This window comes from Petromyzon marinus, chromosome 55, assembly GCF_048934315.1.
Source record: "Petromyzon marinus isolate PM22_M1 ecotype Great Lakes invasive population chromosome 55, UKy_Petmar_22M1.pri1.0, whole genome shotgun sequence".
In the NCBI taxonomy this organism is placed as follows: Eukaryota; Metazoa; Chordata; class Hyperoartia; order Petromyzontiformes; family Petromyzontidae; genus Petromyzon; species Petromyzon marinus.
Window position 1 is genome coordinate 1,502,391 of NC_133721.1, and position 16,992 is coordinate 1,519,382.

Consider the following 16,992-nt stretch of genomic DNA (forward strand, 5'->3'; position numbering starts at 1 on the left):
TAAGAACACAGATATGAGCAGGCAGCAATTTGCGCTACATCTGTTGACAAATAAAAAATCCTCAACAAAGAATTAAATTCATACATTAACAAAGATAATTTCCACCAGCAGATGGTGCTAGAACGTGGTATGGCCAGAGTACAGTATTCTATCACAGCGTTAAATCCATCTGAGTCATTGTTTGCGTAGCTTTCTGGTGGATCGTCAAACCCGCTGAGATCCACCAGAATGAATCGCGGTGCTTGGTGGATTAATACCGCTGCTCCGTTGGCATCTCGTGGCCATACCGCAGCCTGTATCTACTGTAAATTTAATCTTCATATTAAATAGAGGCTACAACAAATGTGAATGTTGTTGTTGTCTCCCTGTACCGTTACAGATACTCGAATGTGATTGTGCACCGGCTGCTGGCCGTGTGCGTGGGCGCCGACCCCACGTACCCGGCGCTCACCGACAAGCAGAAGCTGCAGCAGCTCTGCAACAACCTCAACTACCGCCACAAGATGGCGCAGTACGCCCAACGCTCGTCTGTAGCTTTCCACATGCAGGTGGGAGGCGGAAGTGTGGGCCACGTGGAGCTTGCACGGCGTGTGCTTAGGCACCTGATAATGCGTCCATTCGTCTCTTGAAAACCATTTTTAAGGTCACGAAAGCAGGCATCGTATTGTGCGTGTAGTCAGAATCAATTGTTTTCTATTCGCACGCTTACGTGTGGTGGTGCCGTGGCTGTACTGGTTGGCTACACTTGACATTGCTTTTCAGCATTCTTCTGTGTTTGCTGAAAAACCTGGTTACTTGGCACATTTGCCCATGATGTGACAACTTTATTTGATTGGGTCTGTCAGGTGATGGAGGATTATAGTCAATACAATTGACATTGTACCTTCACGATTGAACTCAAAATAATCCCCATGACATGATGCCAATAGCACAACTGGAATTAATTAGCGGGGGGATGCAGAAAAATACCTTAAATTTTGTTAAATAATTGTGGGCCTGGTAAGTGATGCGCGTGTGTCTGCTCTTGGCAACGTAGCGGTGATTAACGGCTGCTGTTGTTGTGGTCTCAGTTGTTCTTCAAGAGCAAGGGAGTGGTGAGCGAAGAGGGCTTCGTGCTGTTTGTGCGCAAGAACGCCGTGGTGGTGCTCATTCCCAAGTACGGCTTGGAGGGGACGGTTTTCTTTGACTCCAAAGATCTCAAGCTCAACGTTACCTTCGACGAGGAGGTAGGGCATGTGTTCACTTAACCGGGAGGCATTGGCATTTCCCGAACGGCTGAATTCTGCATTTAAACCCAGGACTGGCTTAATGCACTGGGACCCAAGCCTCCTGACCATCTCTCTACGATTAGGTTTCTATCAGACACACAGACACTTGGTTTAAGGTGGAAGAACGCAGTGAGATACGAAGCTCCGTTTTTTTGCCATTTGGCAGTGTGGACTATTACAGAGGAAGTTACACCGGTGGATACATTAGAGCCGGATGGCTCACAGGGCTATACCAAAATAAACTGAAACTGAATTTAATGATGTAAATGCGTTTCAATTATAAAACGGTCATAATTAAATATGCTTTGGAAATAACTGCCATGACGGAGCCCGTATTGTCACGGAGAGGACATCAGATTAAAAATACAGTAAAATCCCTCAGATCCGGAAGAATTATAGAGAAAATCTAATGCTTTCTGTAAACAATGAGAAACTCAAAGGGCAGAAAAGTACTTGTAGAATAAAAACAAATGAGGGAAATAGTAGTTGATGCAAAAAGTGATCTCTAGATGGCAAAAAGCACATGTGTGACCAGTGGATCCGGTCCTTTCCAGCATGCCTTGCATGCCGCATTACATTGTCACTCTGCGTGGATAATGCACACAGCCTAATTTGGACCAGAAGCTCAAAAGGGCTTCTCATGCCTGGTTTTCAGCTCGCGCTGAGGTGGCCCAAGCGGTATTGCATTCGCTGTGTGTTGTGGAGGTTTGCGTTTCAAACTCGGTGGCCACTCCGGTTAATACTGTGGTGTGTATTAAGCGTAAAATATTTACAGGCTATCCACTTTAACAGTGTACGTTAAAAGATCCTGTAACGTTATTCGTGTGCCAGCATCATGGTCCAAGGTTGGCAAATTACATGCAAATTACTTATTTGGGGAGCACATATCAATCGTTCGCCTCCTTTTACAAAGACGTAGCAGTGACCTTGAATGCAAACGTTTTGAGAATCAGTGAGGCTTTTCTGAGTGACCCATGTAATAGTATGAATAATAACGTTGGGTTTACGTCAATCCGTGCTTGTGTGCAGGGCACTTGGCAGAGAGCAGTCAGCGGTAGTGTAGTGGTTAGCGCTCTGCGCTACGATCCCGGCGACTTGGGTTCAATTCCTTCGCACGGTCAACACCAGTGATGATTATCTGAACCGGTCCTGGGCCTCCCCTAGGTTGACTCGGAACTCAATTGAATGCCTGGTGCGGTGTGTAAACATCGCCACTGGGAAGACAAAGGCGGCCGGGCATGGCGCTGGCGACCCACCCCCTTGTGTGCCGTGCCGGCCTTCATCTGTCCTCCTCGCCAACAGCACTTGCCCCAACAGTCTGTTAAGGCTACATTGGAGATATGTCTTTGTGTTTTGTGTAGGGCCCCACGCTGTGCGTGGAGGGCATCGCGCTGAACATGTTCGACCGCGTGTGCGTGCGCGTGTCGCTGGATTCGTCCAACCTGCAGCACCAGCGGATCCGCATGCACCTCGTCCGCCCGGAGGTACTCACCGTGCGGCGCGACGCGCAACCTCGGAATACCACCGATTTGTATTGTGACCATGCTGCTGTTGCTGCTTGCTGCGCCAGCAGTAGTGCACAAAAAACAAACGCTCGCCGCATCGGAACGTCAGCGGGCCGAAAATTAATGACACAAGCCACAGCATAGCGCTTGTTGCCATGCAACCCAAACTGTGGGACCGTATAGTAAACCCATAGAGACACAGAGATACATAGGAGATACAGAGAGACCCATTATGATTCCTAGAGATTCATAGAGACTCATACAGATACATAGCAGTGCATTAAAAACAAGCTACTGTACGATTGTGGCCATGCAACCCAAACTATGGACTACATTTTACACCACTGTAGTCTGCGCTCCTTGAATGGAGGGGGTGGCAAGATGACACAAACTCTCTCCTGAGGCTCTCCCGTAGCTATCAGACCCATACATTGGCATTTAGCCCCTGAACGTAATATCCTTATAACACAGGAATAAAATATAAACTCCGGTCTTGGATGGAAAAAATATATGTATAGCTAGCATTTTGAGCTGCAGTCTGTTGTCCTATACCTCCTGTAACTGGCAAATTGGATATAACGCAATTATGAATGTATGAAGGAACGCATTTTTTGTATAACGCGGATCCAAACTGGATATAACTCGGTTGAATGAATGGAACTACGTCGCGCGAGTAGGAATAAGCGGTCGTAACGGCTGCCTCGGCGTAGCATCACACAAGGCGGGATGCTGCTGGATGCTTCTAGATGCTACCCACGTTCCTTGGTCTTTGTTCAGCCTGTGTTACGCATCTCACGCGTTATTGCGGACTGCGCTTTACCCCATAAAATATATTATTTATTATAACACGATTTTTCCAAAACGCGGTGTTCTTGAGGTACGCAACTACCGTATTATAGAACAGACTGTATATCCAAAGACTATGGGACACTATCCCTACCTATATCAGTTGTGACTGTCCGTGTGTTTAAATCCAGCTTGAAAACATCGTTATTAATTGGCTTTTCCTGGATTCTGATTGGTTATTACTGTGAGAGGAATCATTATGATTAGCTTTTATTGCATTTTGCATGCTGTGTAAAGTGTCAGTATCACTGTCATTATTGTTATTATCGGCTTTTACTTTATTTCTATTGGCTTGTATCTATACTTGAGTAGTTTTTTAATGTCCAGTGCTTTTTTGAGATATTTCGATATGCAAGGTGCTGTATAAAATAGATTTTTATTATGGCCCTAGTTCATTGCACAAGAAGGGCCATTATCTGAAACGTGACCTATTTAAATGATGAATGCGAGTTCTCAAGATACCAAGCTAAGTCAGGGTGTGGGAGCCTTGGTAGATATCAGATTTCTTAACAAAACTCCATGAGTCTGTTCTGCATGGGTTTCCTCCGGGTTCTCTGGTTTCCTCCCATATCTAAAAATAAGCATGCGTTGAAACTGGTATTAAGGTAGTTTACGTATCGCCATGGGCGGCAGGGTGGCACATTGGTAAACCCTTGTGTCTTGTAGCAAGAAAACTGGGTTTGATTCCCAACTAGAGTGTGTTACTGTGTGGAGTTGTCATCTTCTCTCCCCGTGTTCCTCAAAAGTCTTCAGACTTGGAGAAGTTTTTCAGTGTTAATAAGTGTAATGATAACGTATCACATTTGTTGGAAATACTCGCATATGTGTGTGTGAGAGCATTGGTGTAGTGGTTAGCACGCTGCGCTATGAACCCGGCAACCCAATTCCCACTCACCGCCAACACCAATGAGGATTATCTGAACTGCTGTTTTGCCTACCCAAGGTCAACTCTTTCTTAAATGAGTACCTGGTGCAGTGTGTAAACATCAGCACTGGGGAGAGGTGTTGGCCACTTACCCCCTCGTGGGCCATGCCGCCTAACAGCAGCACAGTCTGTTAAAGGCTTATTTGGGTGACTATCTTTGTTGTACGTTTGTGCCATTTGTGTGTCCGCTGTCACAGATTCCAGGCTACAACCCTGCGGAGTCCACCCCATGGGGCTCGCCTTCTCCCCGGCCTAAGAAACCCAGACAGCACTAGTGTATCGTGGATGCGGTGTCAACAAGATGTCGGAGGAGGTGCATGAGTGGGCACACACTCTGGGTTTTACATCTGCAGAGTTCATTAAGTGTACATTGTGCTCGCAAGCAGAGGTGAACAATTGAAAAAAAAAAGCAGTGGCGGTTATGAGAAATGTTTCCCTGAAGTAACAGACGGTTTGCACTCTGAACTTGCAATCCAGAGTTCACCGGTTCTTCGTTCTCCTGGCGCAGCGGTTCAAATGGTAGCGCATTTTTTTTTTTTAATTTTTACCTTGCCAACCAGTACAATCAGCCAATTAAGGTGTATACGCGTCAAGATGTATGAAAGGTTTAGGATATCTTATGCCCCACTTCTTTGCCAGCCAAGACACTGACCCCCTTGTGATGAAGGTGATTTCACAAAAATATTGGTTACTGAATCGGTGGTGTGTATTGACTAACGCAGCAGTGTCCAACCCACAAAGCACTGTGATCCATTCTGGTATATCTCAACATGTTCCGTGATCTACCAGCAATATATGACCAACAGTTACCCGGATGGATTTAACCGACTAATAGAACACTGTAGACATGCCAAGTGCTAGTGCGATCTATTGGTTTAAAATATATATTATTAATCCATTAATTCTTAGTCGGGGATTTTGTTTTGCCATCTGCTATAACAAGAATTGCTTTATATTAGAGGTGTTTATTCCTATTTGTCCTGAGATCCACAATCAAAATCTTTTGCGATCATCCACCCATGGATCGCGATTCACATATCGGCTACCACTGATCTAACAGTTGAAAACCAGTTTAACACGTAGGCTTTCGCGACCAATATCCATAACACGGGTTTTTTGGGTTAGATCGCGTAATAAATATTTAAATGTGTCAGTAAACCCGCCACCACCCGACACAGCCAATTCGAAAGGTTTGTCACATTAACAGAACGTGCCAATTCGTTACTAGTAACATCACACCGGTGTCTTGGAGAGCAAAGCCACAACATTTACAATCTGAGTACAATGTTTCACCAGTAATTACAACCAGCTTCATCAGGCGACAGCCAGATTCGTGGAGAATCCTCGTTCCTTAATGCGCATGCATAATGTGTGTTGATTAACATATAAATAACCCAATCGGCAATGGATACCCATAGTCATATGCATTCATTGATTCCCTTCCCAATTCGCGAAAGAAGTGCTCACAAGTGATGGCTGTCGCCTGATGAAGCTAGTTAGTGCTGGCGAAATGTTGTACTTAGATTGTAAATGGTGTGGCTTTGCTCTCCAACACACTGGTGGACTGTACTAGTAACGAATTGACATGTTCTGTTTACGTGACAAACCTTACTAATTGGCTGTCGGGTGGTGGTGGGTTTAACAACACATTTATATATTTAAACGATCTAACCCATAAAACGTGTATTATAGTTAAAAACCTACAATTGTGCCAGGTTTGGCCTGTCGCAGTGGGCCATTAGGGTGGCCACTCGGAGGGCAAAGCTCTGGGGAATCCGAGCAAGAGCTTCGAAGTATGATTGTGCACGGTGACACCCGCAGGGGTCTCGTGATGGATGGCAAATGGAAGATTTTTTATCGCAAGAGGATTCCCTGCAAGGGATGTTAGGTTACTTATTCTTGTGAGGATGCCATTTACTGTATGAAGGGGCAGCGGTCAGCTGCATAGAACAGGGTATAAAATTCCCCGAGCTGTTGCTGTTTAAATCGTCGGTTTAACGGATAATTTCACCTCAGGTTTTTTTACACAGCTGCCCCACCCCTCATCGGACTCTGTGCAATCACACAAGGAATGTTTTTGGAAAAAATGTCGGTGTCAGAAAATTTTAAGGTTTAATCGTTTACAAATGCGCATTTCGTTACAGCTTCTCTTGTCCTTTAGACGTGCAAAGATAATTTCTGACAAAATATTGACACGTTTTCAAATTTTTTCGTAAATGGTCGTAACTTTGCTCACGTATATACAGTACTTGGGCAATAATTCTGAGCTCCTGGAGTAATGGTAAAGATTTAAGCGAGTTGATGTCTTTGCGACTTTGTGTAAATGTGTTTAACATTTTTTAGCTGAATCGTATATTTACAAGCATGTACACATGAGTTATACGCGTTTATATACAAAATTAAACCGATTTATTTTCCATGCATCTTCTGTTATTTTGGTTACTTTAAGTTACGTTTTCCACTGCTGGATGAAGATCTCGCCACGTGATGTTGGATGTCAGGTTTAGTTTGACCATACTTCACCATGCTGGTCACTGTTGGATGATAATAATGTCCACTTGCAATGCACCACTGCGCAGTATTCACTTGCCTTCGAATCGAGTCCTGCACCGCCGTTTCACATGCAAATTTGATTCTCAATCCCTGGGCCAACTTGCTCCTGATTAGCATGCGATTTGCCACATTTCGATCTCGGAGGTGATTAAATGCGCCGGCTTCCAGGCTTGTTGAGCCGCTCGGAGCCCATTAACGAAAATTGTTGCCAAAGCAAAAGCGTGAGCTCGAATGTTTGTCCGTGTTCTTTTCAAACCACCAGTCGAACGCCGGCCTCTGCCCACTCCGACCGTGCGGAGGCCCTGGCCGTCGGGGAGGCCCTCATGGTGCCTCACGGCAAACGTGGGGCCCGGGTGGGCGCGTCGACGGTTGATCGCGTACAGGCGGTGCAACTCCCACAAATGAAACATCACACCTTGCTGATCTCGTGTCCAGGAGCATAAACGATCATCACGCAAACTCCGGTCATCCTCGCAGCAGCAGCTCTTGGCCATCGAACAAAGACGATCACCGCTTCCTTCCGATATTAGAAGCCACGAGCTATGAACGACTCGGAGGTTCGAGCAACCACAGCCGAGTGGGAAGGCAGCAGCAGCCCAGGCGGTGAGCCAGCTCCAAAATCCCCCAAGCACTGAAGTTCTCGATTTAGTACATTGAAAAACACGACGGTAAGTGAAACAACGTAAATCGAAACCAATTTTGCCATTCACTTGAGGGGCCGTCCATGAATGACGTCACGCAATTTTTGACCTCTCGTCACTCGGCGTCACAAAAAGTCAGACCCCCCCCTCAAATATGACGTCACACAGGTCTGCCCCCCCCCCCAAAACCATATTTCCATTTTGAAAATAAAACATGCTTCAACTATTGTCATTGTAGTGCGTGGCGCTGCACTGATGTTGTAGGAGTGTTATAACAATTAGTGTTATAACAATTCTATACTTAAAGTTGCGCATTTTGATGTGACGTCACATTTCTCAAACCCCCCCCCCTCCCCCTCATCACACATCGTCACAAATGTCTGACCCCCCCCCCCCCCCAAGGTGCATGACCGCGTTACCGTGTTCATTCTGTGAAGGGATGAGGAAAAGGAAGAGGGAAAAGCATCCAGCGTCGCCGCACGCAGGCAAGGTGTTTATCACACAGTGGTCAAAATATAAAAATACATATATGTAGTGGGTTCCACGGAGACTGGAGACGTCTTTAGAGGCAACGCAGTTTATTGGTAACTATGAACAGAACTCCCCTTAACTCCCACTATCTAGGGAGGTACAGCCTCCGGGCTAGCGTGCCCTCGCACTGATCAAACCTGGCTCTCAGCCCTCTGGCTATCTGCCCTAGGGGAGGATAACTGACCCGACCCAGCCAAGGTACGGGTCCTGACCACTGGTCCGCGCTCGGCCCCGACCCTTATAAGGATGTCGGGTCCTAGGGTCCTAGCTAGGCTGGTCTTCTGTTCTTCCTCTTCGGAACACTGCCCCGAGCTGTCCCAGAGGTGCCCCTTTAATACACCTCTCGGGGGCTCTCCGCCCCCGGTACCGCCCCCTCTCTAGAACCTTCCAGGGGGCTCTGGAAGAACCCCCCAACCCCTCACCTGGGGCCTGCCTCTCTCTGTCCTTCCCCAGCTCAGGGTGGCACCCCCTATGGGCTTGTGCCCACAAATGCAGGTAAGTATACCGACGGTATAGGATGTGCATTTATTACGCTACATCTATGCGAGAGAGGTTGTGGACAAGAGTCTGCTCTGCGGGAAGCAAGCATTGCCATACGAATGAGATGAGCTCGCGTTCGATGCGGGCAGTCTTGAGGACGACCGTCGACAGGCACGCGTGGAGGCACGCCGTGGTCACAGCGCAGCGCCGACTCGTGTAGGTGGTGATGGCTCAGTTGTAGAGAGGAATGCCGGAGCTTCGAGCAGATGTAGCCGAATGTAGGATAGAGCATCTTGAGGAGCGTTGCCCTCGACCCCCTCCGGGAGGCCGTATGGTTTACTTGGCACTCCCGTCCCTTAGAGTCCAGTCTGATGTAAGCCTCCTCAGGTTCCAGCAGCCTGGCTTCGTAGGTCTTCATTGCACCGCTCTGCTCGTCTAGCATAGTCTGAAGGGTCATATGTGGCTGCCTCCTGAATCTTCACCCTCCTGCAAACCTTACTCGACATCTCGTTGAGGACTCGAAGAAGGGCAGTATTCTCTTTGTTTTTTTTTTTACAAAAGGGCTTGTAAGAGCTCTCGTTCCTCCCACCAGGATCTCTGGTGTCAACTTGAACGGGGGGGGGGGGGGAGACAAAGCTATGGCTTTTTTCCAAGGGGATCTGTCTTCCATGGAGCACAAAGATACAGGCGGAAGGTCCCTTTGGCCTAGCCATGAGGTCAGGCTCGAGTTGCTTACTGAGGACCCTACACCTAAGGAGGCTGTGGATCGCCCTAGTGTTGTATATATAGGTGTTATGAAAATTGATGAAAATAATGAAAATTAAATGAAATTTGAGATTTGCATAATTTATCCGAAATTATGTTAATTAGTGTAATTATGCGCATAAATTATGCTGATTCGAGAGATAATCGTATTAATTTATGCGAGTGGGCGTGGTTATGATAATGCAGGTCGTTATGGATTATCAGGTCGAGCCTCGGTGACAAGGATTGTGTTATGAATTGGAATAACGCAATTAATCGTATGCAGTGACGCAGGCGTTGTGAGCGTGAATGAGAGAGAGACGATTCGGCTCTTTAATTCCGTATTATCGATAAGGATACGATTACTCTCGATTGAACATTACGGATTATGTGTGTTATGGATTATGTGGTGATAGTGTGCTTATGATAGGTCCCCAGGATTCAGATCTCATACGCAGAACAATATTATGCAGAATTTCAGGAAGAATCACACACAAACCTTCTGCTTTAATCAATTTTATTTCTAGCTAACTTTAATTTTTGGATAATATGAAAACTCAATCTCGGGATTTTGGAATTTCAACACAGCGTTAACATGATACCATCACGATTGCGTTGTTTCACCTCGATAGCGGCACCTGTGGTTAATTCCCGACGCGTAACGCAATCGATCGGTTGTTGAGAGAGAGATTAAAAACATGCGAACTATTCTATCAAACCTTAACTTATAATATGCAAACTCGTATGCTTGAATTGTTACACAACACGGCACTTGGTCTTTGATTCGTATCCAATCCTTAATACATTCTGATATGCGAAGTTATTATGCTTGAAATCGTCAGCACAGTACCACGTTGATGTTCGTTCATTGATTCATAACGATTATGAATTTAAAGCGTTCGACTGAAATACTCCGAATTGCCTTATCAACACCACTCGATGGCCACAATGCTTCGTTACTTGAATTGTCACACAACACAGCATTCGGTCATTGATCATGCGCGGCCCTTAATGCCATTATTGTCACGTTGTTCACAATAGGATGACTGATTATTATGCAACGCTACTCGTTGACAGGGCACTACAACCAGTATTATTCTTGGAGGCACAACTATGCGTTTCAATTCGTTATTTCATTCGTGGATACCAGCAAGATTATGCAGAAAGACAAATATTAACGAACGACTCAAGTATTTCTAATCAACTTCTCAACGCGACTCAATGGGTGGCGATGTTTCCTTTTGAGATCCTTATCTCGGGCCAATCTTTAGTTAATTGTGGCCAGACCCCTGACAGGGAACCGGTTGAACACGCTCTCTATCCCCGCGAGCGGCGCTCCGTGGTGAGGAGTCAAGAATTAATCCTTGTTAATGGGTCAGTTGGTAATTTATGCGGTTAGAAGTACAGCCCCAGCACAATATTACAGATAAAAATTATGAACACTCTTAAAAACGATGGATTATTCACTCGGTCGTTGCGATGTTTCCACAATCACGGATGGTTCAATGGCTTGAGGTTTTTAGGCTTTGTTAATGACCCGTGTGTGTGTGTTGAATGGTATGAGTGGTGAAAGAGTAGGCCAATGTTCGGAATCGATTCCTTGCGTCAAGCAGACGTCTGGTTTGTCGTGTAGTGGGGGGCAGTGTATCATACTTATCAGTTGATTCTTCTTTCAGTAGTTGGTTCGGACTCGACGGACGTTGGTGAACGAGTAGATGCGTTGTTGTAGCTGAGATGACCGTCTGGTAGACGGCGTTAGAAGCACGCCCGCAGCGACGCGCTGGTGCTCCGTCGTCGGCGGTTGTAGATTGCAGGCTCACGATTCGCTCGTGGTGGCGCTGGCCGCTAACAGCGGCAGCGGGTCGCCAATCGGCGACACTCGCCAATTCGGCGAGTTGTAGAGACGTCTCCGGCGTCGGTGATGGCTGTTCTTCTGCTGAGATGAGTTGAGCGGGTCTTCTGCTGAGATGAGTAGAGATGAGTCTTCTTCTGTTGAGCTGAGTTGAGATGAGTCTTCTTCTGTTGAGCTGCCCCCGAGGGCTGATGAGCTGGCCCCGAGGGCTGATGAGTCTTCTTCTGTTGAGCTGCCCCCGAGGGCTGATGAGTTGGCCCCGAGGGCTGATGAGCTGATTTCAATGCTGAAACGGCTCCTTTTTATGCCAAAAATCTCTCTCCTTCTCGGCTCCCCCTCACGAGGCGGAGCTATCTTTGATTTGATCGTATGTCGGTGGGGGGGGGTTCGTGTGTCGGTGGTGGGGGGGTTCGTGTGTCAGTGTGTATGTTTGTGTGTGTGTCATTTATGACACGGTCCTGTTCGGGTCTTTCCTCAAGCCATAAACATCAAGACAACAGACACCTCGATTCATCTCGGTGGCGTCTGGTTGTCTAATCCCTCCACCCAGAGAGAGGGGCGGGTTCCCCCCCCCCTTTTCCGTACGCGTTCCGACGCACAAATAAATGGTTAAGATTTTGTTTTAAGTTTAACATTTCACATCACAGTTGGTATCTTATCATACACAGTTATGATCCTGCTTGTGATTCATAGTATTTGATTTATTTCCAAGTGAAGATGCTCTTCCGAGCGTATGCATTTTATCACGTGCTGCAGGGAAAGACAAAGGTGGCCGGGATCTTCCCATCTCTCTATACTTTGCAAATATCATTGCGACTCCACATTCTACCAGCCTAATCCACCCCGTTACCTTGGCTCTTACTTAGTTTATTAATTTTCGTCACTTTGTGCGTTTATAAATGTGTGACAGTTTAACTTAAAGCTCGCTCGCTCTTTTGCTGCCCGTGTGCAGGGTGGGGTGGGGGCTATTACTAAGTTCCGTGTGTGGCAGATGGTCCCCGCGATAACGATCTGGTTGCCCTGGCGTGAAATTCCTCTCTCGCGCTCTTCGGGAGAGACAAAGGTGGTCGGGCGAGACAAAGGTGGTCGGGAGCACCTCTTTATACTTTCGACTTATATTTCTCAAATACCATTTGGTCCCATGTTCGCCAAGACTCGTGTTTGTAACTACGTCCTCCCGACACCTCTCGGTTTTACCGAGGTTCGAATTGTTATGATGGAATTATTAAAAAGAAAAATAATTATCATCCTGAGTTTAAGAGGTCCATTTCTTGATTGTTGGAATCCATATCCCTTGGTTCTATAAGGTTTTATAATGGAATGTCGTGTAAGGTTAACGCGTTGTTATTATTAATATTATTTTGCAATTTTCTTTAAAACTTTCTTTGCCTGGTTGCCGTGTGTGGGGTGGGTGTGTCTCCTCATCAAACCCGGCTGGCTTTTCCAGATGGCCCCTTGTGATAAGGTGTAATTCCTGCTTCTCCGCGCTGTGAGAGAGACAAAGGTGGTCGGGGTTGCTTGGAATATTGTTTAAACTCTTTCGCAAGTTTGCTCGTTGTCTCATTCCTTCTCGATAACCTTTGATGTGACTCGGTATTTTGTCTCCAAGCTTTGTTTTAACAGTAAAAGTATTAAAGGTGAAAATCATTTGATAGCGAATTAATCATTGGATAATAATTCACTGATGTGTCTGGTAGCCTGTTCTTAATTGGAGTGAGCGTTAGGATCGCTACTTTTATCTTATTCTTGTTGTTGCCTTTTAATTTTTTTGTTGTTTTACTGGAAAATAAGGAAAAGAATATGTATTCGATTTACCCTGTTGGCGTCTGGTGTCTGCTCTCTTGGTGTTCTGACCTCGAAGGGACCTTTCCTAAGGGGCCCATCAAACTCTTGTTCATCTGGAGATTTTCGCCGATAGCTGTTACATCCTCGCCTTGAGAGTTTTATTATTTCTTTATCTCTCTATATGGCCTGTTTATGACCGACATCTGGTTTTTCGTGTTTCTGGCTTACGGGATTGATTCATTAAAAAAAAATATATATTGTTTGTCATGAGAGAAAGGAAAAAGAAATCTAGGTGTATGCATCCGTAAATATTCTTATGGATATTAATTGTGGAAAAAGGGCCGTATACAACACTAGGAAGCTCCAAAGTAGAAAACCAGCTTTCCAAGGCCCCCTATAAAGTGCCTGAGGCCAGGTAGAAAAATAAGAAAACTATCAAACAGGAAAGCGAGTGGTTATGTTGGGTCGAAAAAGGTAATGTTCTAATGTAGGGGTTGGAGCGGTCATTGCTGCTTACTCGGCCATGACGTCACTGCAACTCGTTTGATTTACACTTTTAAAATACAAAAATCACGACGTGTACTGAACATATTATTCCGAATCGGTTTTACCACCACTACCACCATGACACAGTGGCAAGGCTGGCACATCGCAGTGCAGCTGCTAGGCTGAATCATATGAATAAATATAATAAAATCTGTAAATATCCTTTATGTACCCAGGAGAGCCACATTGAGTCTCGAGACTCATTATTAGCTCCGTGCTGCATTAAGATGTTTGGACAATTTCAAGCATCAGGGTTCGGCACGTAGGAGGAAACCGGAGAAACGCGCAGATGTTGTGAAGCTGGCTTGGTGGTAGAATTCAGTCCAGAACATTTGGCCCCACACCTATCACTGTAACGAATCAGTGTTCTACGGGGGCATTCTAAGCGAGGACTGATTGTATTAAAATCTACTTTGATCTACGAATCGTAATGTATCAATAATGTTAGCGTGTAACATGCCCCATGGTTTTTCTTAATCTGGAAGGAGGGAACAACGGATGATCTGTGTGCTGATGATGTTGGTGATGATCTCGTAATGGCTGTTCACTTCAAGGAGTGGGAGAGTCTGATGGTGAACCTGGATCGTGCCAATAAGAGGTAGGGCCTTACCATTCGCCCTACCAAATAAATCAAAGCAGTACCTGCCTTGATATTTTGTATTTCTTCAAGGACTCTACCCCCTCAACTCCGCATGATAGGTAGTTGTGGAAAGAGTGGAGGTATTCCCATATCTGGGCAGTTGTTCATGACCAGCTCCAATTTCAGAGTGAAGGTCTTACTCTGAATTAGTTCAATGGCATATCCTTTTTTCAGCTGCATAGCGCTGTATAAAAGTTACATGGCCTATCACTTCATAAAAAGCTCTGGTTCTTTTCTGCCAAACTTGTCCTCTCCCTCCCAGCTATAACCTCCCGAAAGCAACATGTGACCTTTGTTTTGGCGTGACAAACACCAGTGAAAGCAAAACACCGAAAGTGTAATGACTACACGTAATGCAAGAATCTCAGTTGTATTTCTCAACGGGTATTGAATATGAAGTCCCAGGAGGGGGTGTCGATGCATCTCCCAACAGCATCCCTGGTGGTGCTGGGGAATGTTGGTGGGAAAAGCCATTAGGCTGATGTATTTAAACATCGTATTCTGATTTATGTGGAGACACAAAAAGCGAGTTATGCTTCTACAGTATTTGCTTGTGCAAAGCATGGACAATCATTGCCACAGAGACAGAATCAGCTCGGTGGCTAGGAGATGTTAACTACCTCACCTGGTATGGAGGAGGCCGAGGGTTTGATCCCGACTCTGATGCCTTTATAAGGAATACCTTGGATATCGAGGTGGTTACATTTTTGGAAAGTGCAGCAAAAGCCAAAAGCGTGATATTCAATACTTAAGCTTGACCTAAATAATGAGCTTACATACACGGCAACCAAAAATAGACACATCACAATAGAAATGTGCTGTACTGAATGCCAAATTTACTACTATAATGAGCCAAGAATGTCTGTGTCCCGCGCGTGACGTCACTCCACGTCGAGCAGGCCCCCTCATTAATACTCATGAATAGACTAATCTCTCACAATACAAAGGCCACTGCCACAGCCATTGACATGCTAATCTTACAATACAAAGGCCACTGCCCCAGCCTCTGTGGTTGGACCATCTCTAGCTCCACCCACCTACCTTGATGCACTCATCTCAGGCCTATATAAGACCTTGTCTCAGCAACTTTCGGGTGACGTCACTCCACATGGGGGGGGCGAGGTGCCTCCTCCCCCCTCCTCAGCGTCAACTTATAAACTCACTACAAAGGCAGAACCCTCACGTCACGCGATCTCCCTAACGCTATTGAGACATCGAAGTAAAAAGGACGTCATGATGAACAAGGGATTATAACCTTTAAATGAAATAGGTCTGTCACCGCGGCCTTACAAATTGCACACAAATGGATGCAATGAATATCACTTCACGGTCTGATTTACTGCAATAGATTTACTGCAATACACCCATCCTTGGACGGGCAAAAGGCTAGTAAACAAATAATCCCCTCGCCCGCTCCCCACAACGATATCACACAATGATACAGTATCTCCTTGTACAGTATACCCGCTAAAGACCAAAACTAATCCCCATGATAGGTAAATTGATATACATAGAGCTTGCCGGCGATAGGTCTAAACCACGAACTATGAATTCGTGATATTCAAGGGTCTCCCGTATTTGGAGTGTGCATGTTCTCCCCATGGTCACGTATCCTTTTCTCCAGGTCCTCTGTTTTTTTTCTCCACATCTAAAAACATGCGTTAAGATAATTACTGCTATAAATATTCACAAAAGCCACTACGTTGAGCAACCATATGTGGCCAGGCTGCTTCTGGAAAAGAGCTATATATCTCGGTGGGCCTTACCTGGTCAAATAAAAATAGGTCGCTTACAGGAGCTGAATGGATTGCCACATCACAGGGACGCAAGGAATCGCAGCATGGAGAGGGCTTCATCCAGCAGTGGATTGATCCTGGTTTATGTTTTGCAAATAGTAAATTTCAGCGTGCACTTCCAAATGAAGGTGTTTAAAGTGTCTGTTTATCTTATTTGGTTCTTTCGGTAAAGTCACGTAGAATGAGAATAAAATAATAAAATAAAACTAAGACAATAACATTCTCACAACGTTTCGGCCACAACACAAGCGGCCTTCTTCAGGTGAAAGAACAGAACTGTCGGGACGACAGTGCTTCAATGAATGCTGCTGAGATTCGTGGCGTCTTTTAAACTCGGTGATAGGTGTGAATGACCTAGAAAGCAGGAGAATTTAGCATTGAAATAGCTAGGGATTAGCTTGTGACAAAAAATAGCTGTGTTAAAGTCAAAGTTTACATATCAACAGAGGCATTTAGTATATGGACGCTGAAGGGCCTCCAACTACCCAACTATCATACAGTAAACCAATGTGAGAAAAAAAAGAAGTCTATATTACATCAGTATAATTATTGTACTTGATATGTTCTTCAATAAGCTGAGCTATTAATCACAAAGCAACTGGGTATACACTACACTATATAAACAGGTCCCTGCAGGGTGGGCTGGTAGGAACATTGGAATTTTGTCTATTGCAGGCTGGTACACTCAGTTTACAACTTCGTTCCTTCCAGTATTAATACCATATAGTAAAACCAATGAAAACCCAAATATAAACTACCTCAATGTTATCAATAAACTCTATATGCTCTCCAATCAGCTGAGCCACCAACAATAAGTCGTTATATATCACAATGCCATATTGCGAAAAATGGCGTTTTTTCTTCCCATCAACGACCAGCA